Genomic DNA, 27,536 nt, shown 5'->3' with positions numbered 1-27,536 from the left:
CCTTGCCCATTCCTACATTCCTGCTGTATCTGAATAATTGTTTTGCATCAAGTCCTTCGAACTCACTCTCAGACAGATATTGCAGATTCTTAGCTTCAAGTTCTTTTTCCCCTTTCCCTGTGTTCCCAAGGACATAAATGGATGCTCTGTGACTGAAGGCCTTTATTTCCTCTTAAGTACCATGAGTTTGTGCATAACTGTAAGCAATTTCTCTCCTGACTGTGCAATTTCCCTTGGTGATGTTTAAAGGAACATTTCTAAATTCTATTTTTAAACTGTTAGAAATAGCTCTCCAGAGCTTCCACTGCTGAATACTAATAATTTTTATATTAGCATAAAAGGATATCTTTATCAAAGATCAGTGTTTTAGGGCAAAGTGGTAGTATATGCATCTCAAGAGGCATGGAGAAACTGTTCTTAGGCTCATGGAGGTTTTTGTCCCTTTTTTTCAGCTTCCATAGTTTTGTTAATGCTAAATTAAATTAAATGTGCCAAAGGATCTGTGGTGAGTTTTTGCTAATGTGCATGCAAGCCTTATCAGAGGGTGTTAGAGAATGCTGATTTCTCCCAGATACATGTGATTTTAATACCTGCTCATCCTGAAACTTAGATTACTTTGTCCTAGGACTTTTTATAACTGAAGCTGTTGTTGTTGACTTTGGTATTTTTACACGAGCCCATATGGCTGCAAGGAACTGCAGAGAGATGTACATAATGGAACAAAGGCCAAATAATGGTCTGGAAAACCCAGACTGCTGTTCAATATGTCTGGAAATCATGTAGCTGTAGGCAGAGTTCAATTAAATCATCTTGGGTTTGTGTAGGAAAAGGATTTGCAACCACTGACTTGCCCCCTCAAAATCAGCTTTCTTGTTTACCTCCAGCATATAACTCATTGAATTAAACCTAAGGTGGTCCTGGTAGACCAATATATATCCTTTCTTCATGAAATCTGAGCAGTTCTGTCACACAGGGAAACTGTACCTGGTGTGATCTTTTCCCACTCCGTGTTGCGCAGGGGTTGGGAATCTCCTGCTAAACCCAAGTACGACTGAGTAAGGAGAAAATTCATCTTCTGTCATTCAGACTAACCCTTGCTTTCAGAATTCCTTAGAAAAGTGTTTTGCACAGTGAGCTGCAGAATGAGTTGAAGCTGCTGATATGCTCAGGATATTTGAAGAAATATTTATTTCACAGGTACATTGCAGGCTGGATATTGTCAAACACTGCATTTCTAGGAACCTGTAAGACCTAAACACACTCATTATTGCTCCTCCTTTGTCGGAATCTGTGGGTATTGGTGATTCCGAGATTGTAGAAAGTCTCTGTCTTTCTGCCCCATTGCCAAAGCAGAAGCCATAATTGGTCTGTGCTGTTTCAAGGTTGTTTATTCTGTTTATCTCTAACATGTTCTGCTGCCCTGCCGCAGCTCTGTCCTGCAGGGCAGCGTGTGGGGCTCTGCCCTCAGTGGGATGGTACAAACATTAAATACCAGAAACTACCTGTGCTGGATTTACAATAACGTGCCAATATCTGTCACCTACGTTGGACAGTGTGTCCCCAGCCTGAACCAACAGAAAAATGCCAACACCACAGTGAAACATGGAGGGCATGAAGAAGGAGAAAAAGGACAAGACACACCCAATTCCTCCATCTTGTCCCCTCTGAACCCCTAATCTAGAAACCTAAAATTTTACTCTTGCACCTGTGACACACTTAATTATTACTCTTATCAAACACTCAGAGCTTGTAATTCATCCTGTAAGATTGAAAACTCCTCTCCATGGACAGAGATCACAGCCAGTGTCTCTGGGGGCTCTGTCCAGGGGGGTTCCTGACCCCTGCCAGGGTCCCAGGCCTTCCAGGGCAGCCAGAGGGAAGCCCTGGATTCCCACACTCCTTCATCACACTGCTCGACATTTTAAGATTTTTGACGACAAGTGAAAACTGATCCACAGATACAGCAATACTTTTGTCTTTTTAAATTTCTCCTCCTGCAAGCCATGTACCTAATGTTTCCAGTCTGAACGATTTCCCTGTGATCTAAAACGTATCTGATGTGTGATGTAGTCCCAAGGAGGAGCTGAGGCTCTTGTGCGTGGAGTTTCACTGCCTAGTAGCAGAGCAGATTGTCGGTGTCCCCTCCTCTGTTGAGTTGGCATCCTGGTTGGAATAGATGGTGTTTGGAGGTCACAGCACCCAGCTGGGAAATGCGTTGGCACAGCAGCAGGGGCTGCACTGCAGGGATTGATGCATTTGCCAGGTGGGATGGGAGAAGTAGCTGGATGCAACAATTTCTGCTGCCACCACTGACAAGCTGTGGTGAGCCAGCACACTCTGCTTCTCATCTGGGAGTCCTTTGGCTTGAACAAAAAATGTTCACCACAAAATTTTATGGAGCAGCATGAGGTTCTAGGCTGGACAGAGCTCAGGAGTGAGAAATACTGCATTATGGGTTTTTTCATCTGTTTCTGTCTTTTTTTCTCCTTTATGCTGGAGTAACACAGAATCACAGAATCACAGAATAATGAGGTTGGAAGAGACCTCTAAGATCATCAAGCCCAACCCATGCCCTAACACCACAACTAGACCATAGCACCAAGTGCCAAGTCCAGTCTTTTTTTAAACACATCCAGAGATGGTGATTCCACCACCTCCCTAGGAAGACAATTCCAGTATTTTATTATTATTTCAGTGGAAATTTTTTTCCTAATGTCCAACCTAAACCTCCCCTGACATAGCTGAGGCTGTGTCCTCTTGTTCTGTCAGTGCTGCCCGGTGGGAGAGACAGACCCCACCTGTCTGCAGCCTCCCTTCAGAGACGAAATACACAATTACTCTTTGTGCAGACCTTTCAAAGTAGAAATGTTGAAATTGGTATGTAAATATCATATACTGCTGTCACATTAATTGATGACTGAAATGAATAATTTTAGTCAAACTGTAGTTTTAATTCTTATGAATTGAGTTTTAAGTGCCTGGACCTGGAAAGCACTTAAACATTATATCAGCCAGATTCCATAGTGCAATACTATGCCTGTGATAATATTTCAATGAATTAAAGTAAATTCAAGCCTTTTAACACCTTAGCTTTCCTTACTTTTTCAGTAAGTATTTCATTCTATGGTTTCTAATATTCATAGATTAATATGGGAAAAGACCTATAACTAACAGCTTTTAAGATTAAAAATGAACACATTTAAATATATTTCTTAAAAGTGCCAATTCTATTCTTTCTCTGTTTTCCTCTCTTTATTATCTTTATTCCCTAGTTCTTTTGGTGCACTACAAACATTTAATTGGTCTTTGAGAACTGGGAAAACATGGAATTGCTTCTTTCCCCAATGGAGAAAGAGTGCATGTTTTAATTTTCGCTCTTAATTTCACTTGTCTCTGCTGCTTTTGGCCACAAATACTTTTTCATTGCTCTTTATTATTGTATGCCATAGTTGGTGATAACATGAATTGTTTCTTTCATTGATATTTTAATATGACTCTGTGAATCATTCAAGTCTTAAAAAAATTCAGTAACTGCCACTACTCATATTTTCTTACACATTAAAATTATATAGATACTATATTCTTAGCTGAATGCTGATCATGCTGACCTTACTTCCTACTGCAAAAATTTTAGGATCATAGTCTTTATCCTCTAGTAATGCAGAGAATGAATTGTCTTGGGAGCACAATATTCTCCAGTGTGATAGGGTTATTGTGCACACAGTAAGTCTAAACTTCTACCATGTTACTCATCAGGTGTTTATGAAAACTGGGGGGTTTTTTTGGTTTTTTTGGGTTTGTTTTGTTTTGTTTTTGTGTTTGGGTTTTTTTTTTTGTTTTTTCTTTTTTTTTTTTTTACTCTAGAGAGACTGCCTCTGAGAATAAGGATGTTGTTTCAGTCTCTTTTCTGCTAAGGCCATCATGTGTGATGGACTGTCTCTGTTCCACAGAGGATGAATAAACTTTCTCATGTGTTTCATAAGGGCCACTGACATGTTTAAAAATGAAACTGAAACACTGAATTAAAAAAGATTTTACTTAAAGAGGTATGACCCTGTTCTTTTGCATTGGTCTTAAGCACGTTCCTGACATTGTTTGGAAGTCAGATTTTATTAAATAGTGATATTTCTCTTAATAAGTTTTGTTTCATCTGATGTAAACATATTGTAGTTAGATAAATTCTGTAACTGCTTATAAGATTGTGTTTTGATTTTAAAAAATCCCAGAAGTTTAGATTACATGTTTATTTTATTACTTTTTTACCCCAGTCAAGATCCTTTACCCTTGGTAACATCTGATCTCTTAAGAACTTGACAGAGAATTTTTCAGTGAAGGATAAATTCCTACCTTCAACATCATAAGGGAGATTAATTTTTCTTAGCATCACTCTTTAGTTCTACCAAAAGATGTCAAAATGTCTGCACTTCAGAATGAAAGCATCTATTTTATCAGCATAACAGATAGCGTATGTGCAGTAGTGCTTTTGGATTTTAGAAATGTCACTGTATTTTTATTGTGAATTATCACTGACAGACTGGATATTGAGAGTTAGAAACCAAGGTATTAGAGAGAAGAATGTGTCTAAATGAGATGATGTAATCTTAAAATGTGAGTAATTACATGGTAAATTGAGAAGTAATTCAGTTCAAACTAAGACTCTTCTGAACTGTGGTTATTTTAACACTGAGAAAAGTATTTTGTTCACTTATTTTAAGTCATATTTGTGTGACAGCCTGCCTGCATATATTACTCTTGGTTGTTGCAGAACAAAGTGCATCAACCACGTTGACACCTGGGTACACTTGGGTCATCTAAAGTCCCTCAAATGATTTTGTAGTTGTGTATATTGTGTATGATTTCCAACCCCAGGGGAAGGTACCCAAAGCATCACAGGAGTGCCTACAGCTGTCAAGTTTCCAGAACCACAGCAGAGCTCAGCACAGGGATGTGAATCAGCCATTCTGGGATCTGCTTCCCCTGTCCTGTTTTGCTCACTTGCCTGCTGACTATTGAAATCAAAGCTTTTGCCAGAGATCCACCATTCCGATACATTTCTTAGATAAAATAAACAGTATGGTTCAGTTCTATGTGAAATAGCATTATAACAGAAAAGCAAACTTATCCACTTGATTTCCAACCTAATTTTGTTTAAAAGGCATGTTTGGATAGTAATAAAAGTTTTGATCAGTAAGCTGGATGCTAAGGGATCCAGACAGTACTGGTTTAATCAAATGAACACACTGATGAATAATTTGGAAAACTTAATTATTTTCTGGGCTTGTGGCCTATTGTGACCCGAAGATCCAGCTTCTGAGAAAACAGCTGTTAAAGGAAACAATGCAGAATGAAGATGCAATTTATTTCTTCACCAGAATAGGCTGCTACTCTGGTACTATGAACTGAAAAACTTTTCTGTCAAACCAACTCCTAAGGATCAAGAAGGGAAGAAAAAAAAATATAAGGAGGGAGGGAACTTTCAAAGCATAAGAGGGATCCAAAATAGAAATACCATTTTCTCCACAGAAGAGGAATCCCCACAGAAGAGGTCTGATGGCATTTTGCAATTAAGCCTGGAGGGAATGGGTGTTTAGTAGCATCTAATACACTTTAGTTGGCTGCAGCTAATGATCCTCTGGGCTATAAGTTTCCCAAAACAATGAAACACAAAATTCTTCAGATAAAACATACTGCTTGCCACTGGCAGTTTAAGCTCTCTCTTGATAGCAATTCTGAATGTAAACCCCTTTTCATTGGATTATTTGTGTGACAGCTGCCACAAGTGCACCTCTAAAACATTGAGTTTAAAACACTGCACCAGGTTTGTCTTTGCCAGAGTATGAACAGTTTTTCCACTTCCTCTGACCTACAGGTCAGAGAGCAGAGGTGCTTTTTTGTGTTAGGTACCTCTGCTGGGGAAATGGGTTCTGTCAGGGAATATATCTTCCTGAGGTTTTGGCTGGCACACAATGGGAATTTGAGAAGGGAGAACTACAACTTTAAATTACCTGCATGGGCAGTCTTATAGAGGTAACTGTGGGTAATATTTAGACATGTGACAAAGCTCTTAGACTTCCAAATAGTTCCAAAACTTCATTGGCTTCTGTGAAGCATGTGAGCCAGATTCAGAATCACTCTGCTCTGGCCGGACCAAAGCATTATTTAAAAAAAATGGGACTAATAAAGTGCTAAACTGACCTAACAGAGAGAGAGAACCATATTTGTTTTCCTCACAGGTCTGCTAAACTCTGATCTGGTTGAACCTTAACAAGTTCATTGATTTTAATGTAGTTTTATTGAGCTCCAGTTGTTTTCTGCAATAGCTTCCTCTGTCTTCTCATCAAGTGTTTATGAAAACTTAAAGATAATTCTGTTCAGGCACTAAAATATTAAAGAGGTGTCAGTACTCCCCATGTGATTTGCTAAGTACAACAAGACAAAATACCATAAGCACATGTAGTCTTTAAAATTCTCTTCATCTGCCCATGGGGAACTGGAGGTGTCGTGTTTGTGTTTACCCAGTTCTGTGTCTCTCCTTGGCTGCTAACAAGCTTCTCTCTGGCTCTTGTAATAGCTGATTTTTCAACCCTTGGGATTTCTGCTTAAAGGTAGATTGCTGAGAGCCAGGAGGCTGCATTTGGCAAGGTACATTTGATGTAAATAGGTAGGCAATTCCCTTGCTTGGCTTTATGGCTTTGCAGCTGCCCTGCCCTCACTCTCCCAGGCTGTGTCATCCCAACCCTGCTGTGACACCATGAGCCCAGGAGCATCCTGCAGCTCCACTGAGCATCATCTGTGCTCTCAAGGAGTATCTACACATCATTATCTGCACCATTTTTATGTGGAATTAAGTTATCATATCTGCCTCTGCTTGTTTGGTTGGTTCTGGTTTTTTTTTGGTTTTTTTTTGCTTCATGGAAGAAGGAAGGATAATCATGAGATGATAGGCCTGGAATGTTTGCAGCCCAGTTTATTTTTTTCCAACAGTATATTCTGGATTTTAGGTGTCTTCTCAACATTAAATTCTCTTCTACCTAAGGTACAGTGCCATGGTGTCATTGGATTGCCTGTCATACAGCCAGTTTCTTACTGCTACTTGGAAGACCTCTCATGCATTATGCATGTTTTGTTTGTTGGTTTAAAGTTCTTTAGCAACTTATTTATTAAAAAAAGAAAGAGAAAAACAAAACAGAAAAAAAACCTCCCAAAACCCAACAAAAAAAGAAGAAAAAACAAAAACAAAACCATCAAGATTTCCTAGCACCTACTACACTGATGTTTTGTTTCTTTGTCAGACTCAGGTCGTGGAACTAATTCTTTTTGTTGATTAGAGCCTTAAAGACTTTCTGATTTTTTTTTTGCTCTGCTTCATAAAAAATACCACTGATTACAAAAGACACTGATACACAGAAATAGCTGGAAAAGGTTTAAGTGTTGGTTTTGGAGCCAAATCTAAAACCTCACGTGTAATGCTGAGAGTCATCAGGATTCTCCAGATTTGCAAACTGGAGGATTACCAGAAGGGGAAAAAAAAATTCTAATGTCTGCATGAAAGCAATTGTAGAGATATTGCAGGTTCTGCAAACAGTTTCCAGGGTTATTTTAAAAGAATCTGGAGTACATAAAAAGCCTTCAAGGAAAAGCTGTGTATCAGATGATTTGTGCCACATTGCTAACAGTTGTGTCACAGACATTTGAAGAATCACTTTGCTCCATGAATATCATGATAGTTAACTACTGTGCAACAGCTAACAAAATGCATATTGATGAATCTTGACATTCCCCACAATTGTCAGATCCTCTCTTGCTTTTTTACAGGAAGTTCATTAATTTTTAATTGATGGTTTAGACTTCTAATCAGTGTAGCACTTAATTATAAAGATGCCACCTAGAGTTACCAAGATGCCATTTTTCATGTTCCTTGGCTTGCTTCCTGGCTCAGGTTAAACTCCTGCTAGGATTGCTCAGTGTGTATGTACAACTACTATGATTGCAAAATGGGCATAATTTTTCATTAGCTTAGTATCAGTTCTCCCCAAGACAAATTATATGCCAAAATGCAGACCTTGTAGTCTTGCATGCCTGTGAACACAATGACATGACTTACAAATAACTAACATGCAGGAATTATCCATGTAACATACATTTATGTAATGGTCTGATTTTAAGAAAGTAAGATAGAAATCTAACTTTTTAAAAATGAATGAGCAAAACCAACCAAAATCATTAGGGATATTTTATGTGACTATTATTTGCTTATCAATGAAGAAAAGTTTTGCTAAATCCATCTTTTGTTTATTAAAAAAAACATTATATTAAATGTCAATGTTTTCTGCAATTAATATTCTGCTCATTATAAAAAATATTATATTAAATTTCAATGTTTTCTGCAACTAATACATAAGAGAATTTGTTCTGTCTACATATTTTTTACCACAGCAAAAAGCTAATCTTCCATGTTGGATGTCCTGTGTCAGGTTTCTAGTGGAAGCTTTGTCAAACCCATGATGATTTAAGGACAATGACACAGAGAAGCTATGAAGTTAGGGCTGATCACTTTTAAATATGACAAACTTAACCTCCTTTGGAAACAACATACAAGCTATCAGGTGCACAGGTTGCTCATCAAGTTAGAAAAGGTAGTAGCAAGCTCCAAAACCCATGGTGGGAACAATCTTGATGACTTCCACTGGGAAGGCAGTGAGATTGATTGAAACAGAGTAGAGTTTTATACCTGCAGAGCACAGAGCTGGTGGTAAAGGAGATTAAGTGGTTGTGTATATGGGAAGGATAAAATTACGATTTTAAATGCCCAATAGAGTTGTGATTTATCACTCAGGAATGAAAGACCAGGAAACTGAGGGATTGTTTTTGTTCTCTCACTGGCAAGTAGATATTTTTGTCTCTATGATTTTACTCTGGTTTGGAATGGTTGTTCAGATTAAGACACAGAAAGTTCAGGGTGGGACCAGAGGCTTTTACCAAAGTTCTTACAAAGTGTTTTGGTGTTTCTTTCAAAATCTGACTTATTCCTCAGATGAGTGCCCTGCTGTGTAATCATCCTCTTGGTTGTAGAGGAGGTATACTCCTCTCAGTGCAAAATGAAGTCTGCGGGTGTAGTTATACAAAAGGGATTTTCTTTGGGGATGCTTCAGATATTTACTGGGTTTTTAACAGGAATAGATATACTTACCTTTGGGGTTTTTGATTATTTTAGTGTATATTGCTACTTCTAAGCAACCATTTTGGTGGCTGGTTATGCTACATGAGAAATTGATGGTGATAAGGGAGTATACTAAATTCGCTCATTCAGAAGATGAGTTTCCAAATTTATGAAATAAATTAGTGTTAGAAGTCAGGCTTTTTGTGAAGATAATCAGAATGCCATCTGCATGTGCTAACTTTACCTCCAAAGATGCAAAACTTGTCCTTCAAAATAGGTGATGTAAATGTTGCTGTATTTTGGGTCTTTCTTGGTAATTATGTGTCTTACCATATCCAGATCTATTTTCTTTGTAAGCTGTGCCAAAGAAAAGGTTAGGATTAACTTCTCAAGAGGATAGGATGCAGTAATTATGTGATCAATACATTAAATCCATTTCAAAGGGTATGACTTTGTACCAGTTTGCACTGAGATTGGGACTGCCAGTGATGGTAGATGACAATTAGAGATCAGCAAATATTATGAGCTGTTGTTAATTTCCCTTACTGTTTTATTCTTGTGCCAGTGGCAGAACTTTCTGTCAAAGGAGTCAGTGCTTAGCATGACCATAGCATTTAGCATAATGGCTCAAAATTGTGTATCAGCTTGTTCATAGGCAGCCAAAAAGTTCACATAATACGGAGCTCAAAAATATCTCAAAAGCATGCTTCAAAATCTCCAGATTACCTTTTTTCCCACCTGCCTTAAAACATATATTATATATCCATTAAAGTTAATCATACAATGAAGAACCATCACTGGAACAAGCAGTTAGAACATAACATTGTGTTCCATTTATTTCCAGTTGCAAACTGCAAGAAAAATAAATACAAACAGGGAAGAGAAGGTATGTCAGCAGAGATAAAGCCAAGGATAATCACATTTAGCACTAAAAAAATCTCTGTCTGACTTATTCACAAAATTCCACCTGTGAAAAACAGTCTTTTCTGGCTCCTCTGACATTTGATTTAAACTGGAATTAAGCAGCCCTTATTAGAACTTTGGTGGAATGAATTATACTTAATAAATATATACTATGTGTACCTGATATACATGCCAGCACTGCACACCCTGTTATTAACATCCAATTATGTTGATGAATAGAAACTTAAGCTATAATTTCTTATTCCTATAAATTTTCAGTTCTAATGTGCTGCCACTTGGAAGTTTGCTGTGTTTGAAGGTGAAGGTTGTAATGTGACAAGAGTGGCTACCAAACCAGGACACTGTGACATAGCCAAGGGCAGGGGTGGCTCTGAGTCTTGGTGGGAGCAGGAGAAACAGTGGAAGGAAAGAGGAAGCAAAAAGCATCAAGGCAACATGTTTTAAAGACTTTCTGTGAATGAAGCTCTTCAATTAAAGCTGTTTGTGGTGTGGCAAGCTCTCAGGATGCATACATTCTGGCAAAACTGTAGTGCAGCTGGGAATACTTGCCACTGGGCTGTTTTTTGTGTGTTTGGCAGGAAGCATTGATTTAGGTTTCATTTCATAATACATTTTTGTTCAGGGTTTCAAATTAAATTCAGGAGTAAATTAAAAGTATTTGATTAACTCATGTCATTTTCTGAGTGTTCCTCTCTATCTTGAATAACAGAACAAACCCAAAATATGAAGTGCCTCTATCAAGACATTCACAACTCTTTTAGGTTCCTGTAGGATCATCAGTAGCATCCCATACCTATTTGGCAAAAATGTTCAGGTCTGATGAGAAGTGGACAGGGCCTTCCAACTGAAGTTGTTACGGTGGACTCCCATTTGGAGTTGTGGGAACAAATCTGGGATACTTGAGCATGGGCTCCAGTTTTCTCAGTGACCAGTGTCATTTTCTAAGGAAATAGATGGCCCAAGAGGAGAATTAGAGAGGCTGGGTTTTTTTTTTTTTTCCCACATTCCTTCCCTTTTTAAATATGTGTGGTGAATCCCTCTCTCTTGAAACTTCATTTGTTTAGAAGTACATAGCACCTTGCAGGAGAAAGTATCTGGCTGCTCCCAGGAGAAGGGCTCTAAATGGGTGTGTGTTTTTGAATGCATTATCAACAACTTGAACAAATTTTTGGCTGACAGATTTTCTGTTGGAAATTAAATTTTGAGCATAGAGAACATGATGATCAATAGCATCCCTGTTTTGCGAATTTCATTTAAATACAGGGATTTTTTTTTAAATTAAAAATACTTTTTAGTCTTGTGACTAAATGTGTCCTGACTAAAATAAAATTATGTGTTTTAACTAAACTTCTCAATAACAAATGTTGCCCTCTGTTCTGTGTGATGCTTATCGGAAGCTCACAGGATATGTATTGACTGGAATATAATTTGGTTGCTTATCACATTCTCTTATATAGTCATAGTCAGGACTTCACCCACAGAAAATCTGAAGGCAGGTGAGAAAGAAAGATGTTGTCCCTTGATAACCTGTAAATCAATTCTACCACATCCCTTAGTGGAGGGTCCCAGTTAAGCCCTGTAACACATTTATTCATGGATTAAAAAAAATCTACAGAAAGACAGGGTAATAAAATTAGCTTAATTTTTTCAAGATTCACTGTAGAAAGGGAGTATTTCCCAAAGAATTTGAACAATTTCTGTTATTCTGGGATTTTTTTCATAATAGAATGTAAATTGCTTTAATGTAGGCTACTAATTTTAATCACTGAAATAGTCTTATTTCTTTTAATAGTGTTTTATAAAGCATTCTGAACAATGTGAAGAGAATGAGACCATTTTGAGTTGCAAATTAATCCCTTTTGGTAATTGTTCATCTTTAGAGGTAGAATGTCTCGCAGGATACATTAAAACTGAGAGTATGAGCTAATAATGTTCTTCTCACTAGACTGGCAAGAACAGGTCTGCAGTCTTAACACTAACTCCTTGATTTGTCTAAAAATGTAATAAAGCCTACTTCATGCTGCCCTTACAGGGCAGATTTTGTTTAACCTTAATAGGTTTCTCCATTAGAGATTTATGCCCCAAAAGTATTATAATGTATTTTAGTGTTTCACTCTAAAGGAAACAGTTACAGTACTGGCATACAGCAGTATATTGAGGACAAATGTATGTTTTACTATTTTTTGAGCAATAAATGTGAAGCACAGAATAATGAGATAATCAGGCCTCCAATTAGATCAGTAACTATGATTTAAAGTTGTGTCCTGTTGGATTTTATGAAATCCTGTGGGATTTGAAGTGTTGCCTGGGCTGACTTTTGAAATGAGCACTGTCAGTGACTCACTGACAATTTTTGTCATGAATTGAAGTGTTGAGTTTATTTGCTTTTTGTCTCAGTTTAGTACATATGGAGTCTCAGGTCTCATTCAAAAACAATGTTCTAGATCTGATGGGTGCCAACACAACTCAGGGACACCGAGCCTAAAGCTATGAGTAAATAAAATCAAGCAACAGGAAATAATTTGTTTTTCTCTTTTGTTTTCCTTGACAGTTTTTTTGGACACATCTTACTGCTATTATTAAGGTTTTTACTAGCTTCAAAATAGTTCTCAGTTTTAACTGCTCATTTATTTCTGGTTACAGATTTCAATCACCTTTTGGTGAACTTTGAGGTTTTGTATCCTTCAATTTTGGCAACGCTCTTCAAAAAATGTTAGAATAAAGCCTCAGCTGGAACTGTGAGAGCCTAAATGACAATTGCTGGAATTGTGTTTCCACAATTCCAAACAATTTGGCACAACGGGGGTTTTGTTTTTCATTTTTTTTACATTTTACCAGTGTGGAAATTAACTTTTTCATTACTCTCTTGTCCTCAGGAGTATCTGCCCCTCTTCTCTCTGATTCAGCTGTCTGCTCTGGCAGTTGGTGGGGACAGTGTGACTCCTTCCTCGTGTGTGTTATTCTAACAGGTCTTGCAGGTACTTTGATATTTCTCCACCAGAAAGAGAATTTCAAAATTCAGTGAAAGTTCCTGACATTTTTAAGAGGCAGTGCTCTAAAATATCAGGAGTTTTACATTTATATATACACATATACACAGACATTTCAAAGCTCTTGCATAAGTAAAACATTCTCTAGGATTACCTTCTCCTTGCAGTTTGGTAATGAAAGTCATATTTAAAAATACTTCCCCAGAAGGCTCTCAAGACACTGAGCATGATCTACTAGTGAGAAATTGCTCCTCATTTCCCTCCCAGGGGGAGGCCTTAGAGTTATGTGGAATTTTTTAGAGTTTTATTTTTATGCCTTATAGTTTACCTGAAATTGAGAAAATCTTTGTCACAAATTAAAAAGACAAATAAGCTCTCCACAAAATATAGCAAAGGGTATAATTATATCCTCATCATTATACAGGGGAGGCATTTATGACTAATTGGTGGTTTAAGTAAGCTGTCATGCTTGCCTCTTTTAAGCATAGCTGCTTTATAGAACAGCTTCAAGAGTGGGTTTCATTTTGTTTTTTAACAGCAAACTCATATTTCTGTAATTGTTCCTGTGAAAATCTGCAGCTGATGTCATGGTCTTAAGCTGAAAGGCCTGTGACCTGTCCTATCAAATCAACACAGTATTTGTGGTTATCAGCATGAGTTTACTACAAATAGCTTTTAATTATAAGTGGCATTGCTCTTGCCTTTCTGGCTTCTGAGGCAGCTCTGAGGTCTGTTTCTGTTGGTGAAAATCCAGCTGTTGTCCTTTGAGGCTGCTCATCCTACCTCAGACTCCTCTCATATTTTCAGCATGCCATTTAAGCTACTGCTTTGCCCTGTCTGGATGTTCTGGACCTACTGACATCCTTTGCTCAGTATTTACTACAGTTAACAGAATTAAATAGAGATCTCAGCTTTAAATCCTTGGCTTAAAGTTTGTCCACTACTTTGTCTTCTGGGGTTTTTTTTCTTTTTCTTTTTCTTTTTGCCTTTCTACTTTTAAAATACAGCTGACCTTTTCTTATAACATAAAGTTGTAGGAAGTGTGTTATATCTAAATATCTTCTTTGATATCTGAGCAATATTATTGCACAAAACTTTCAGCAATTGTTTCTGAATTTGTAGCAAAATAGTTGTCCTGATTTCATGCTGAACTACTTGGACTGAGTACAGGATTTTAAGTTGCTGTGTATTAAAACACACAGAAAAAAAGCTGTGTATGTCAGGCTTGCTATCTGCCAGTGTAGGCAGCAGTGAATTACTCAGTGGTTAAAAGATTTGGTGTTAATGAACAGCAATGGAAGTAAAACATGCTTTTCATACTAAGCATTTCATTGCAAAATAAAAGCAAAGAAGTCATGTATTTTTGTTCATAAGCTCTTGACTTGAGTTCAAGAGAAACAACATGACCAAAATGTTGTGGCAATTTCTGTCACTGGCTGTTTTGATTCTCAAAGCAGTGTAGCTATTTAGAGAAGAAGTGTTGAAGAAAAGCAACTGTACACCCTGAGGCAAAGTGGCTGGGTTAAGTTGTTTTGGTTTAGGGGTTTAGATTTTATTCCTACTTGGGATAAACGCAGACATGTAAACAACATCAGGGTAAAGTGCAGGGCAGGACAACTTAATGCTATTTTAAACACAGTGCAAAACTGGCTGAAACTGGTGGCCAGGCTATTTTCTTATGTCATCATGAAACTTTTGATTTGTCTGTTCCTAAAAGAAAGATGACACATTTTGTGTGTAAGTGGGAATTGCACAAGAACTGCTTTGTAACTTGGATTCTGGATCCAACCATTGCTACCTAAATAATATAAAACATGGCCTTTTGCAAAGATCCTCAAAGGCCTTGCTTGTCTAAGTGGTTATTGGAAGAAAAATTTACATACTCAAAAGCTTGTCAGCATTTCTGGTGTGGGTTTTCCTCTCTATCTATCCATATTAAATACCTTTCAACTCACAGGCTGCCACAAGTCTGACAATGCTCTTGCTCACTCTGGAGGGACAAATGTACTTCAGCACTGGGTGAATCAAAAGATTGATTAAACTACAGGTTTTCTGGTCAAACTACTGTGGCTTTGAATGCATATTGCTATGACTGAAAAAAAACCCCAAACTAAACTTAATATAAATTTATCCAGTTACCTGCACATTGGTTTTTGTTTTTTGGGCTTTTTTGTTTTTTTTGTTTTCTTTGTTTGTTTGTTTGTTTGTTTTTGAGTTTTTTGGGGTTTTTTTGGGGATCTTTTTTTTGTGTGGTTTTGTTGGGGTTTTTTTTTGTTGTTGTTTTCTGGGGTTTTTTTGGGGGTTTTTTTTGATTTTTTTTTTTAGAAGTAGTTCAAGGCTATTTTGTGCTAGCAATTCTTGGTAAATCCCAAGTACTGTAAATTCTAACTTGTTTCAGGTAGAGTTATGATTAAAAAAAAAAAAATCTGTGAGGTTTTTTCCTTCAAAATAGAAGAGAGAGAACTGAAGAGACATGACTTAAGATAAAAAGTGTGATCAAGCAGTAATTGCATTTGACTATGTTCCTATGGCTATTTAAGAAATACAGTGATTTGGGAGTTGCTTTATTTTAAGAATCCCTTAGCCTTGAAGTCAGTGGCTGGATGCCAAATTACCTAATTTGAAACTGATGTGTGCAGCAATCCCAGCAGCCACAGCAGCTCCTCTGGTAGCTTCCAAATTCCGTGAGATGTAAGAGTTGGGATGTAGAAAGCAGCTCTCCAGTCTGCATTCAGACTCTGGTCTTTCTGCTGGGACTGACAAATGAGAAATGTTACATGCTCTAAGAAGTGAGCTGAGGCCACCAGTTCTTCCCATATGTCACTGAGCTGCTGCCAGAAGTTAATGACTCTTAGCCATTACCATTCTGAGCTTTCTTTATAATGAGCAAATAGTGACAGGCTACCTAGCTCATTAATCCTAGAGCTATGAAAAGTCGTTTTCAGCTCTTTCAGAATTATCTCGTGCCTCTGGCAGAAGGATTTTACTGCTTCCAGAAGGCTGAAGGATGTCTGGGAGGCAGACTCCTGGAAGGATGCTAGGCAAGCAGACTTCTGTTCAGTGTGGGTTGTCTTTTTAATATTATACTATGCAACATAGCTACAAGTGAGGAAACATTAACTTTGTTCAGTGCTTGGATTAATAATTATTTATATTTTCAGTTCTTACTTTTAGAAGGGAAGCTAAAATGATTTTAAAGTAAAATTTTAAAAAGTATTCTGGCAACAAGTAGTGGGACTCCTGGCATCATGTGGGACAGACAGAGGGAGGATGTACTATCAGGTCACAGATATGCTCCAAAAGACATCAAACTTGCAAATCTGCACATCACAGACAGCAAAGTATGTAATAGGATACAGAAACTCATCCCGAGTGAAATCAAAATCCAAACTGCTTCTTGCAAGTACTGGAGCTAGCTAATTTCCAGCTGTGTTTCTAGAGCCACTCCTACTCCTTCATCACCTTATTTTTCTTTCTTTTTGGATGTAATATGAGAGCTTTTCTTCATGTGTGAGAAATACTGATCTGAGCTACGTGTTTGTTCTCAGAAGCTGTCCCAGAAGTTCATTTCCACCTGAGCCTGGGGGTGGACAGTGGGAAGCAGACTAGAGGACTACACCTTTTGAATCATTTGATCCATGTAATGGTACAGGGCTCATATGTATATTCCACTATCATGGAGTCTACTGTGAACTTGGCCTCAAATACAAAAGGAATGATTAGTGGGAATGCTTCAGGACAGCAGTTTAGTCTCTGTATAAGTCCACTTAATCAACAAGTGCATGCACACTGTGCTTTGCAAAGGAGGCAGAGAAGCAGCACAAACTGTGCCAGGGTTAATCACCAGCAGCAGAAACTCACACCCCGTATCAGATTTTACTTGCCCCTCCTTGTGTTCTGCTGATTTTTTTTTTTAAACTGATCTTCATCCAGCTAATTGATATTGCTTTCAAACACGGTGTTAGTAGCTGAACTTCAGTGCTCCAGCCCCACTATGTTAGGTCACGTAGTAAGTGGGTCAAAACACAGTTCACTGCTGACAAGATAGTTTTGTTATAAATGAAAATTTGTCCAGCCAAATGTAAAATGAAAAAATAAAATATTTATTGGCAATCAAATTCTATCTCGCCAGCCACAAGGGTCAGCCTTGGGTGTGCAACAAAGAAGTCAGCCTCAGCAGAGGTTTTCCTCTGTGCCCACACACTCCATCCTGGCACAAGGGGTTTTTATAGGGAAAATTCCACCTGAGGCCAAGATTTCGGCAGTCAGTCTTTTCTTCCATTCAGAGTCCAGAGGTTAATGAGATTTTCTTTTTTTTTTTTTTGTGATGAGGAAGAACAATTCTGTGTCTGGAGTTGTTGAATCCCTTGATGAAGTTTATGTATCTGCCCGAGGATTTCTATAATATTTCTGTAATATCTGTCTCGGGTCGTTCACGCAATGATCAGCACTTGGGCATCCTGTATCCCTCCAGCCATGGCCCATCTCCTGGCCCAGCCTCATCCTTTTACCTGCAAATCGGGTTTCAACATACACCAGGTTTCGCCTGTGAGGATGGGGGGACTCCTAATACAAACATGTATACTCCAACAAATATTTTATATCACATATATCATACTAAAAACAGCGCGAATTATATCTACCATACATAACAGTTTCTTGCATCTTGCATGATTAATAGCTGACATCACTGAACATTTCAGACAAGGTCTCCTTCTCCTGCATGCTCTCATGCTCTTGCTCTCTTGCTTGCACTTGCCCTCACTGTTGCTCTTGCAATCACTGTTGCTGCTCTCATGCACTTCCTTGCTCTCCTCATGCTCTTTCCCACTTGCTCTTGCCCCCTCTTCTTGCTCTCTCCTCCTCTCATCCTGTCTGGCTCATGCTCACTCTTTCTCATGCCCTCTTGCACACCACCTTTTACACACACTCTCTCTCCATTTCCACATTAAGCTGTCAAAAGCAGATTCCTGATTTCCAGCTGCCTAGAAAATCCTTTAAAATACCTTCTCAACTCATAAGCACTTAGAGATGCACAGTCATGCTCACACTGTAGGCCTGTGTCTCATAGCCTCAATTACCTTGTACATATTGTTACAGCAAAATGGTTTTTTGAAAAGTGAGACAAATTTAATTGGGTTGTAGACTGACTCTCATTTTACAATATAAGCACCTACATTTTATTCTGTAATTACAGTCCTGGGACACTTTCTGGTTCTTTTTTCTCCTGCAAACTATAACTCAGTGTGGACTGTGCATGTGTTTTTTGGCTTTAAGTAGCACCAACCAACTTTTTATCAGTTTCAGCTGTCTGACATACATAAAAGTGAAGATCTACTTTTATAAAGGTTTTTGGGATTTTTAAGTTCCAAAATTTATTTTCTTTACTTCTTGCAAGAAACACAAATGTGAAGTGACCTCATTATTCATACTTTCTTCACAACCTTTTTTTTTCCTACCCCAGGAAGCAAAATGAAAGATCAAAGGCTGAATATTTTTCCGTTTTGTCAGAAATATGTTTCCTTCAAAACCAAGCCATTCTTAGTTATTAAAATAGGCAGACAGCTCAAAGTCACTTGTGTGGGTGTGTTAGTTCAATTTACTTCATAAAGTAGGCAGTGTCTATTTTAATTTATTTTGTAGAATAAGTTTTAGATATGAAACCATGTTTGTATTCTCAGAGACATGATACAAGTCATTTCTTATGCGTCTGTTGTTGAGGTAATTCTCAGGACACACAGACTCAAATCCCACACAGTAAATTCCATTTCCTTGAAGTGCTACATGAAAATAAACCACTTGTAATTATGTATATCTGTGATTTTTCTGCCTGTGATTGTTTGTTTAGTAAGTCCAGGTTTTGTATGCAAGGGACATACAAAGAAATGGGGAGGTTACAAAAAGGCTTGCAAAGTATAAAGAGAATACTTTTTCAGCTGAAGTTAACAATGTGTTCAACCCATGTCATTAAATTAGTCTTAAAGAGTAATTTACAAATGTCACTATTATAAATTTATACTTGAAGGTCACAAGTTCTAACTCTGGCTTAAAATCTGGCTATACTATACTAAGCATGTGCTTAATTCTAAAGTCTTAGGAATAAATCTTTTGGCTGATTTTCATAGGCTGGTGGCTGGATCAGTAGTAGTAATAAAGGCTGTGACTCTTGCAATAAATATTGGAAAATACTTTTGTGTGATGGGCAAGCAAACACGCTAAACTTGTGTCAGGTTTGGGTGGTTTTTTCACAAAACAAATGAAAAAGCTAATGTGATTTTATATTTTGCATTTGAGTGCCTAGCACTTAAGACTATCATGAGTTGCAAATGCCCCACTGTTCTGTTTTTCTTGCTGAATTCCTAAGCACACACACTTTTTTTCTGCTGGAGATCCACACGAGCACAGGATACACACCTCAGCAGGATGTGCTGGCTCACAGAGAGAAATAGATGGGATGAGCTTTTCTGACTGAGACTGACTAGAGACAGGTTGATGCTGTTTCTAAATCCGTTTATATAATTGCGTACAAGGCCAAGTAACTTTTCTTTCATGCAAACATTGTCTTCAGAATATGTCTATTGAGCTTGTAGTTAGCTAAAACATATTTGACAAATCCATTTTCACCATCCTTAATGATTAAATGTGGCTATTAACATAAAAGGGATTAAATAATTACATGCTATAGAACTTATATGCAATTACCTTCCAGTGACCCTTGCCTCTTGGCCCAGGAATGTGTGACAGATGTCAGCAGAGTTGTTTTTGTGGATATTTTTAATAACTTGAAAAAATTATTTTTTGTTACATTCCTGGTACCTGTGCACAAGTTTAAAGGAAACACAAGAAGATGTGACGTGTTTTTATTTTATATATTTTTCTGAATTGTGACAGTTGGATATTATCAGTATGCTGTCTGTTAGCCAGTATTGTAACACTCTCAGCAATAATTCATCTAGTGGAAATAGTTCACTAGACTCTAACTTCTGGTTCTCAAAAGAATTTGAAGCTTCTAGGGTTTTGTTTCTTTTTTTTTTTTTTTTTTTTTTTTTTTACTAACCGTTGCAGTCCTTTTCTACAGTGATAAGCACAAATGGGTAACTTATATTACTACAAACATAAAGGCTAAATTGTCATGAGATGTTCTGGGGTAGATTTTTGACAAAAATGGAGTGTGGACTGTTTAGCCAGCCCAAAAGGGATAATTTAATAATAATAATAATGCAAGCAAGCAGGTTTTTTTTTATTTTTTAGTTACTTGATTGAAGACAAGGTAAGTCTTTCAAACCATTAAATGAGACTAACATGCATGTTCCTTCTTCATAAAAGCAATGAAATCTTGTATTTTCTCATGTGATCAACAGGTTGGCTGTTTTTTTTTTTTTTAAACCATACAAAACTATACCAAAACAAAAAACACTTCTGCCACATAAAGAGGAATTTCCTAAAGACATCTGGAGAAAGATAAATAATATTTGAGAGCAATTTTTAATATCACTCTGATTCAGTGCTCAGTCAGACTGTGGTTTTGCCTTTTCTATCAAAAGTGTCTGTGGAAGTCTCTTGTTCTTGGGGAGAAGATCATAAATGGCCACATTTCTCCTGGAGTCTGACACCTGCCTGTTTTTCATCCCCAGAGGACTTTGCTGTTCCTGAAGCAACTCCATCAAATACAACAATAGCCTAGCACAAGAATGAGCCTGCTTCCTAAATGAGATGGCCCCTAGAAATGTTTGCCTTTTGTTTTCAGCAAAATCTTTACTCTATGCAGATGTAGAATTCACCTGTAATAATGCAGTGTGTACTTAAGATACTACAAATATCTCTGAACAACCTTTAATAGGACATAACAGTTGTCAGGATGTGTTGGTAAAGGTTTCCCAGAAGAGACTATATTTCAGCTAGAAAAGGGCAAACCTGCCAACTTATTTTGAGATTAGAAGCACAATCAGTGGGAATGTTCCACCAAATGCACAAAGAGATATTGAAGATAATACTTCATCTTCGGATGAAGCATTGCCCTTTCTCCAAAGTAATATCTAATTATCAATGCTTGCCCAAGAATAGCTGTGCTGCTTCCTGCATCTCACCTTTTTAATACCTGCACTTTTAGACTTGGTCTTTAGGAATGGTAACATCTCACATAACCTTTAGAGTTTAATTTTTGGTATAAATTATGTAAAGAAAAAATCATTTATTAACCACTAACAATGGAGCTAGCAGGTCACACTTGACAGTGACTAATAATCTCCAAAGAGAACTCTATGATGAAAAAACAATTGCTGAGACACCAGTGGCAGCAAATCAGAAAATTATTAGCACACATCATATTGTCACAGCAAAAAACAGCAAAACCAAGTCTTTGTTGAGAGAGTAAAGGATTTAAGAATTATGGGGAGATGCATTCAAAAAGTTTGGTTTTCTCAGTGCAGGTAATGGGTATGGATGAAATGGTTACATGCATCAAGGGGAAGAAAGGGCACAATTATCCATCATAAACAAGCTTTAGCAGAGTTTTTTCTTCACTTGATACTGATATTTTCTACTGGTGACTTTTGCCGTGCAATGGGACTTGGATGAGCAAAGTACTGACATTTGCAGCAGTTATACAGAATGAGAGAAGAACACAGTAATTTCTGTGTTTCTGCAGAACTCCATGCCTTAACAAGTGTGAGCAGATGGTGTTTTCAGACACCTGAAAAGTTATCTTTCCCTCTGTAAGACCAATGATCAGAAAGACTTGGATTCTGGGAGTTTGCGTCCATATTTTTTTTTTTTTTATGGGAAATCTGATATTCCTGCTCTTCAGTAGGTTCAGGATACCTATAAAAAGCTTTTTCTTATAGGAATTGTCATGAGGTGTTCAGGTATTTCTAAGCATTCAATAGTTGCTATATTTATAAAAAAATTAAGAACTTGGCTAACCTTGAGAATTAGTAAATGGATGAACTCAAACTAGACATATTTTCATTTGTTGTCTCCAACCCATCTTTGCTAGCCCTGTAAAATTTTGTCTCCTGTCAGTGTTACAAGTACATGTACTTTGTAAGTTACTTAACAAAAATGCTCTGATTCTTAGTTAAGCTACAGATGTGCAAGGCTCCAGATGTTAGCTTAAGGCACAGATTTACTGCAATTTCAAGCAGAAGCTTTCTGCTATGTATAGCAGAAGAAAAAGAAGACTTTTTTCTTTTCCTCTTAAAGGTCATGTTGTTTTTCGGAAATGTCTTCAGTATTTCTCCTTTAGTCACATTGGGATACTAACCTCTGAGGGCAGAAACACAGCAGGCTTCCTTCAGTGGGCTAATTGCTCTTCATCCCTATTCAGCATGATGTGCTGTTTCCTACAGAACTGAGGATCAAAACTGACAAGATTACTATGACCAGTTATCTTATTCCAGCACAGCCAATCCATGGATATTCATGTTACAGTCTGTAAGGACTAGTTGCTTCATCCTCCTAGAAAAAGAATTAAATAGAACCTGATTTTTCTGGAGATCCTGATGTCTAAAAGGTGTCCAAGAGTAGACAAACTGGTGAAACAATTTGTCAGACAAGTGGACAGGGATATGGACCAGAAAGAAGCTGAACTGCTGGCCTCAGCACATTGTGATGGTGCCTTGAAGTATGGCTGGAGGCCTGTCACTGGTGGGACACCCAGGGGTCAACACTGGGGCCAATACTGTTATTCCTGACCTAGACAACAGGACAGAGTGCAGCCTGAGAAAATCTGAAGGAAATATGAAAGTCTGAAGGGTGGTTGGTACACCAGATGTCTGTGCTGCTGTTTGAAGGCATCTTGACAGGCTGGAGAAATGGACCAAGGAGAAGCTCATGAAGTTCAACAAATGTGGCAAGCACATTTCTCTCCCTCTCAGGATTTTTCATAGAGGTGCATAGTAAGAAATGAAAGAGAAAACAATTTCTATTTCTGCTCCTTGTTTTTCCCATGTGGAATGTGTTTGGAGAATTGTTTACCTGGAGTGAGTGCTTGGTTGGATTCTGGTGAGGATTGTTTGAGCCTGATGGCCAATCCAACCCACCTGGGGCTGGGCTCTCAGAGAGGGCCACCAGTTGTGTTAGAGTCAGAGAAAGTAGTATGGAGTTTTAGTATCCTCCTTTTATATAGCATATTAATGTATTTTAGCATAGTTATGATAAATAAATCATTCAGCCCTCTAAATTGAGTCAGACATCAGCATTTCTTCCCATTGGGTTCACCTGCATTTACAATACACATGCAGGATCCAGAGGAGAATAACTTCACGCCCCAGTACCGACCAGGGCCTGAGAAGGAGCTTTGAAAAAAGATGTTGGGGAGCCCAGTGGACCAAAACCATTAAACATGAGGCAGTAATAAACCCTTGTGGCAAAGAAGGCTGCACTAGGAAGAACACTGCCAGCAGCTCAAGAGAGGCGACCCTTAGTCCTGCCTGCCACATTTAGAGTTCTGTGTTCAGATCTTTCTTGTCCAGTAGAAGAGGAGACATGGACACACTGGAGCAAAGGACACAATGATTAAGGGAGTATTTACAGGGACATATAGAGAGAAGCTGAGAGCTGGGATGATTTACCCTTGAAGAGAAGGCTCAGCAGAAGGAAAATATTTTGCTACAGACAGAGTCAGAACACTGGAATAAAGAGAAATTCTGCTGCTGGGAAAGGTTGTGGAGTCTCCAGCCTGTGAGATATTCAAAACCCAACTGTTCATGATTCTGGACAACTTCCTCTATGTTGAGCTGAGTGGTTTTGACCAAGCAATCACCCAAGATTCCTTTCTGAGACAAGATTGTGTAAACTTGGTACACCCATGAATCCCTGGTACAGTGCCAAATGGAAACCATTACAGCCTTTTCATGGAGTGTGAGCCCAGTGGTTATTCAGCCTGAGGGCAGACACATTCTGCATTTGCCTAGACTGATCCAAACAAATGGGAAGAGAGCTGCAGTTTTATTGTGCCAGACCTGTTTTCTAGCTTTTTCCACAATATTGACCCACTTAAATGGACATAGAAATTAAGTATCAAGTGCTGAAAATATCCAATTAATAGAGATTGCTGAGCAACTCTTTTGCAAAGCTCCTAATCTGCAAACACTTTTCTAATCGATAGCTACTTCTGTTCAATGTAACCCCAAGGTGACTGTATTCTGTCAGCTGAGAGTCAGACATGGAGCTCTTGAAAATCTGGAAAGATTCATGTCTTTAGGGAAAATTTTTTTTTGTTTGTTTTACAATATATCCTACAGAGCAGCATGAAATTCAGCATTCCTCATTCTCTTCACTTATTGGTATAATCATCTCTTAGTTGCACAAGGTTTCCAAAGCACTCTTTTACTACTGTTCATGCTATGATTCAAGGGTCACTCCCTGATGGGACATCTGTTGGTGGGTAAATCAAAAAATCCTTACAAATCCTCTGTGTCCTCTCCTTCAGTCACTAACTAAGTCCAAGCCAAGAATTGACATGTCTTGAGAATTTCCAGTGGTGCTGTGAGGGGATTGGCAACATTCAGCAATGTGCACTACAGTGTATTTTTGCTGTAGTAAGTTTTAACCTGCATTTCATGATAAGGAAAGCCTCTGTGAACTCACCTGCAGTGTACAGTGGTCTGATTAATGAATATTCATGCAGAGAAAATAGTGTCTGCTCTGACAGACAGAAGAACAGTAGCTGGTTTCAGGATTGATGAACGTTTATGCTGCAGTCTACCCCAGACAGTGCATGCTGGAAACATTAGCACCCTGCTTCCCTTGTCAAAGCTCAGAATGAGTGGAAAAAATTAATTTTTTTTTTCTATGCAAATTGTTAATTGCTAATTTTACACTGTTTTTCTGCCAAGTCTCTCTCTAGGTGGCAGAAGATTATTGTATGTAGTGAATTTCTTAGTGTTGACTGGGAAAAAGTGTCACTGGTCCAGACGATGCTCCTGACTAGCATGGAATTGCTTTTATTTTATTTCAGGGTGCATCAGAAGTAGCTGGTTTTCCTCTCTGACCCTGATCAGAGAGACACCAGTGCTCAGTACCTGTCACTCAGGCAGCAGGAGCAGTAAAGCTTGTTCAGCACATTGCTCCAAAAGGAGCCACAGTCACACCAAGTCCCCTGAAATCCCTATGCCCATAAAATGAAGATAATCAAACAGAAAAGGAGCATCAAGGAAACAACCAAATTCACAGATCCTTGAGAGGAAAAAAGAGATGGATAAATTTCATGCTTCCAAATAGCTTCTCTATTATACCTTTCATTTATTGAAGGGAGGTATCTGTTCAAAAGGTATTGTAGAGAAAGGAGTATATATTCAGGTGACAACAATATGCTACAACCTGCAAGACAGAGATATCTGTCACAGGAATGCAGTGGAATTCCAGATTGAAAGGGTGAATTCTTGCATTCAAAACTGAAATGCTGTATATGAAACTTGTTTATTTGCAACACGTTTTCCCCCAGATGTATCAGTATTTCAAAGGCACTTACTAAGAAAACCAGATGGATTTACAGATGGAACAGGGTTGTTATGGATTTGATATTATATTTCTGTTGTTTGAGAGAAAGTAGGAAAAATTGCCCTAATGTGTAAAATTGCTGATTAATATCTATGCACTTACACATGACAATGATTGGGTAAATCCCTTTATTTTACTGCAGGGATTACAGAGAAAATGTAACACACACTAAAAATCCTGGTAATTTAGCCACATAACAGTGGAGATATGAAATCTTTAAAAGGGTGAAGGTAGACTGCATAAGACTGTCCTTAGTCAGCTTATTTTAAAATACAGTGGGATCACATTTAAAACCAATTTTAGCCCATTGATCAGGTGGAGGTTGAGAGATGAATAGATTTTTTTTTAATCATTAGAATAGCAGTCCTTTGTACCTGGCACTTACCCAATGGCCTGCCATGTGCCTTGTGAACACGATTTCAGCAGTTCTTGCAGGGCAGCAAAGCTGTATTATAAGATGCTGTTTCTGATGGACCATTAAAAAAAAAAAAAAAAAAAAAAACAAACCCTCAATAAAATCTTGTTTTGCAAGTTTGCATGCAACAGAGCCTTTCTGAACCTGGGGATATACATGCAAGAATACATGGCTTATGAGCAGACTGTACTGTGTACGTAGGTGTGCCTGGGTGTCTAATTGTAGGAAAAGCCCTTTTTCTTTTTCATGGCTCCTGAGATTTATGCAGTTGGCAAGCATTTCAAGTTGTAATTGTGAGTTGCTGGATGTTAACCCAAACACTCTCTTTCTTTGCAGGCATGGAATAAACAATGTGAGGGGGAAAAACAAAGGCACAAAACAGCTTGCTTGGTTATATAAACAAATTAAGTGGCTACTGCTGCCTACCAAGTTTTTCAGTGCAATAGGGACTCACTTCTCCCATTGAGTTGCTGGTGCCAAGACTAATACATGAAGTACTTATCATCAAATCAGCTTTCTATACTAATTAAATCTCTTGGAGTTCTCTCTTGGCATCTCTCGTGCAGACTGACTGCAGCTTTGGACATAGGCATAAATTTGTGGTTGTGTAAATTCTGTGGTTGTATCTGTGTAAATTCTCAGTACCATTTATTTTGATTCCTGGAACGTGAAAGAATAGAGCTTAATATTTTCAGCTTCTTTCTGCTAGTTTAATTAAAATCAATATCTGTCACTGTGAAAATAGATGGTCTCCCTGGACAAGAGCTATTGGCCTGTTCAGGGAGAATGGAGTGAAGGGAAAGGCATTGTAAGACTCTGAATTCTTACCCATTACATATAATGTTGAGATCTTTCAAAAACTAGTTTTTTTGCATCTCCTATTGAAACAAAAGGATATATGGGAGTGAATAGTATTTAAAAATATAAAAACTGATCAGAACCTTTCAATACAGTCTCAGAGCTGAATATGGAGATTTTAAGCATTGACCCTTGACTTTTGCTGATGTTGTATTTTCAGTCTGAAGGGGTTTTTAGAATTAATGGGAATCATGCAGAGAACTCTATCACTGCTTAGGCTGTTTTGACAAACATTCTTCATTTTGGGTACTTAACACTGTCTCTCCACAATTCAGTTAAAGATTAAATTTTAAAAAGTGTGTTTGAACTAAGGTCTCCTTTGGGAATAAATGGAATTTATATTTTAAGCTATCATTTATATTGTTTTTTCTACACCAGGTAAATGCATAGAGTCTTCCTACATGTGGAATTGTTATATGTGCAGAAGATATCTCCAGCACAATGTATGTAAGAAATAAATATATAAAATACATCCTGTAAACAAAGCAATATACTCTGTTTGGCTGTGTCTTTCAGAAAGATAAAAAGGAGTTTGGCAGTGTCAGAAAAAATTTTGTTTCTTCTCTTATACTATTCCTTTTTAGTTAGGCCAATCTTTTTCTTTCATTTTTTTCTACTAAACTCAGCTTATCAGAGTAACTTTTATGTCCACTTTCTTTAAGGTAGCAGAACTTCCACAAGTGAAGAT

At 37.8% G+C, this 27,536-nt stretch overlaps 1 long non-coding RNA gene across 3 annotated transcripts in view; it reads left to right on the top strand.

Moving 5' to 3' along the window:
* LOC140685257 (uncharacterized) overlaps positions 1-27,536 on the top strand; it is a 112,223-nt gene that overhangs the window by 67,170 nt on the left and 17,517 nt on the right. For all 3 annotated transcript variants that reach the window (XR_012058587.1, XR_012058599.1, XR_012058580.1), the window contains exon 4: positions 27,227-27,291. This is a non-coding gene — a long non-coding RNA (uncharacterized lncRNA). The remainder of the gene's footprint in view (positions 1-27,226; positions 27,292-27,536) is intronic.

Source organism: Taeniopygia guttata, chromosome 1 (genome assembly GCF_048771995.1).
Source record: "Taeniopygia guttata chromosome 1, bTaeGut7.mat, whole genome shotgun sequence".
Classification (NCBI taxonomy): Eukaryota; Metazoa; Chordata; class Aves; order Passeriformes; family Estrildidae; genus Taeniopygia; species Taeniopygia guttata.
This window is presented reverse-complemented; position numbering and strand designations above follow the sequence as displayed.